This window comes from Limulus polyphemus, unplaced genomic scaffold (genome assembly GCF_000517525.1).
Source record: "Limulus polyphemus unplaced genomic scaffold, Limulus_polyphemus-2.1.2 Scaffold73, whole genome shotgun sequence".
NCBI lineage: Eukaryota > Metazoa > Arthropoda > Merostomata > Xiphosura > Limulidae > Limulus > Limulus polyphemus.
In genome coordinates this window covers 1,177,411-1,180,902 of record NW_013665683.1, presented here as the reverse complement: position 1 = coordinate 1,180,902, position 3,492 = coordinate 1,177,411, and the positions used below count along the sequence as shown (strand labels likewise).

At 33.1% G+C, this 3,492-nt stretch overlaps 1 protein-coding gene across 1 annotated transcript in view; it reads right to left on the bottom strand.

Moving 5' to 3' along the window:
* LOC106466270 (bestrophin-1-like) overlaps positions 1-2,119 on the bottom strand; it is a 63,470-nt gene extending 61,351 nt beyond the window's left edge. The window contains exon 1 of the mRNA XM_022394911.1: positions 1,817-2,119. The gene's annotated coding sequence lies outside the window, so the exon portion shown is untranslated. The remainder of the gene's footprint in view (positions 1-1,816) is intronic.
* Between the last annotated feature and the right edge of the window lie 1,373 nt (positions 2,120-3,492).

Genomic DNA, 3,492 nt, shown 5'->3' with positions numbered 1-3,492 from the left:
GTTTGTATCGAGGAAGAATAAACTGGTTTAATAAAGAAATGACTTGTATCGCTGAAGATTCTCGGAATAAATTTCTACCGGAAACAAACAAACAAGCAGATACTTAACAGAGCAAAAACATTTCCCTTGCCTGAAAATCTATTTCAGATAGATACTCACCTCTGTACACAACAAAGAGTTTTCACCTCGCGGCGCCACTGCCGTAAAGACTTTGTGCACTCAACAAGCTTTCAATGAAGCTCTTACCCTCACATGTAGCGTTCGTGGAATTACTGTGGAGATGACTGAGAATGAAGGATGTGTTGCCCTCCTACTGGTGGAGGGTTATAGCCTAATAATGATTGTATCATAGGCTGGTGCAATGCAAATTAATACATGTAGGGGTGAGAGTTTCGTTCAAGACAGTGGTGTGAGGTAATAGCTCGTTGTGCAGAGATAGGTATACATTTCTGAAGTCAGAATATAGGAGTGTAATAGGCATACAAGACTCTGTACTACCAATCTATGTGCATCAGAGAAAAACATAAAATAAAGTGGTATAGTGCTAATATATATATACACACACAAAGCACAAAAATGTGTGTCTGCCTCTCTGTCCATTATCTACCTGCTTCTATATCGCTGGGCCAATCTCAATCAAACTTTGTGGGGTGATACATTAGAACAAGGGGCATGTTACAGGGGAGGGTTGTGAACCAATTATTACTGTTATTGTTTTAATGCATTTATTGTCTTTAGCGAAAGTTTACGTTAACTAAATTCATAGATGGCGCCACTTCCTAATACCAAAAAATAAAATAGTTATTAAATTTTCTATAACACACAAACAGTTTGTGGGGGGGGGGGCACATAAATGTCTTGTATATATCTCAAAGAGTGAGCTAGCACTCTCTAATGGAGGAATACAATTAAAAACGATGGCCACCACTATTGCAATAATACATAAACTCAGATGATATTTCTACGCCAACAGCCACCATAAAGCTGACATGAATAGTTCTTTGAGTTATACCCACTTCCTACTTGAACCTGTGACCTTACAGCTTCGGCCAATGACCATCAATTAATTAATAACGTGAAACAGTGTGGAAAGACATTAGAAGCTAGGTGTTGAAAGCGGGTAACAGAAAGCACTCCTACTTTTTCCGATATCTCTTCCTACAAAGTCACCCTGACCATCGCACAGTGTATACCATATTTTGAGTATATACATAGAGAGTCGACAGGAATCATATTTTATATGTACTTAAGAATTTGATCTTCTAAACAAAAATGTGTGCAGTAGCCAATAGAATTTTCAACTTTACACTCAAATCCAAAGCGAAATAGTTACAGCTCACAACAATTTAAAAGAAAACAATTTACCAGTTGGTCTGTACTTTAAGTTATACCAAATAGTTCATAACATATTGAAAGAGAATGGAAGTACATTAAACTTAAGTTAATTTTGTCTTAGGTTTGATAGATTGAATTGAACACAACAATTATTTAAAAATTATACTTCCCCAGTCTCATTGTATTGTGTGCCATTAAACATTGGTTTTCTTTTCACATCCGTTATTTAAAATTTACATAAGTATCGTTTCCACCTTAGTAAGAAATTTGAAATTTTCACAAATGATGAAAATAAATAAAATAGCTCATTTTTTCGTAACTTTTATCAAACAGAAGCTATATTTGTTTCTCGGCGAGTTATCAACTATTTATTTGGACATTGCAAAACACATTACATATTCTTTCTGTACGGTATTTACTGTAAAATGAATGGTAATATATAAAAAGAGAAAGAACGAAGAAACTATGGATCTCTACTTACATGCACGTGTAGTCAGATTTGACGAGCAAGGCACGACCTTCGTCTTTCCTCTACATACATAACTCTTGAACACTGTACCGAATTACACTTGCAGACACTTCATTCAAAACTACAGTGAATTCATTAATAGATAAAAATTACCATTAAAGTAAGTTTCACCATAGACACATACATATTTTTTATTTTGCACGTCTAACGAATCCTTTCACTTCAATATGGTTAATGGTACGTGAAATCGATAATACTACATTAATACAGAAGAAACTATATCAGATACGTAAACGCACTAACCCTAAAAGCCAGCCAAACAGTGATAGTCATGTCAAGTGTATACTTTCGCTTGGGTTCAGTTCCGAAAATGACACCAAGTGTGACGTCAGGAATCCAGAGGTCACAGAGACATGTTGAAACTCCAATATGTTTATGTTCATGATATTCTAACATAAATAAAACATTTGTTAAATAACCATTGGATAAATGTGAGTTTTTTACATACGTTTATATTTAATTAGAGTGTGTATGTTATTTATTTTATCTATCATTCACACAGTCTTATGTAAATTTTCAGGGGCAGTTTCAACTGGAATCTTATGACGCCATCTGGAAGAAAAACTACCCATATAATTTTGCAACATCAAAACCACCGATTATTATCTAATAAAACTGTAATCTTTGCATAAAATTGAAAGTAATAATAAGGATTGCTTTGTTAAAGTATATTTAATGATTTGTTGTTTACTTTTAGATGTAGAATTTATTGAAAATACACTACTAGCGAAGCGATAAGATGTTTAGTATTAAGATTACATTTTAATTTTCTTCCTTATTATATTAACCCCCAGTGGCACAGCGGTATGTCTGCAGACCTAGAAATCGGGTTTCGATACCCGTGGTAGGTAGAGCACCGATGACCCATTCTGTAGCTTTGTGCTAAACTTTAAACAAACAATTATTATAGTTGACAAAATTCAATTATTTATATGAAACGATTAATGAAAGAATAATTTACCACTCCACACGATTTATCTGGAAATTTCTAACATAAAAATGGTTATCTTAGTTACAAAAGTTCAACTTAACCGGTTATTTATATTATGTAATCTTTTAAAGCTGATGAAGGTTGAAGTTTTTCCTTGATAAACTCTTTTAGATTAAATATGGGAAATAAAAACTTAGAAAATGTATTATCTCAGAGTCAAGTCGCAAATAATTATGTATTATGTCTTCAAATACAAACAAAAAACATAGGGTTCGACTGTGTTTTGTTCTTCTTAAGTTTTTGGACGAGAAAAAATTTTGAAACTGAATATATTATTATCTTAATACTTGTTGTACAACAAAGTACAAAACATGTTAATTTTATACCACAAGTAATTTTTCAAGTTAATATTGTAGAATATCTCGTGTACTTATATTCGCTTAATTAAACTATGACGCACTATAGTGACGTATTTAAAATGAATAATAATATTGTACACCTTACTGTTTGTACCAAAGTCAGTACTACAGTAAATTAATGACTGGAGTAACTGTACTGTTACGTCTCTGTTTGTTAATTAACTTTCCGTAACTTCGTTCCGACGAAACTTTAGCGACACGAGTTCTTTACTTAATAAAACTGGTTTATTCTTTCCGAATACAACTTTACCGATACACTCAATTTCAACAATCGCGCT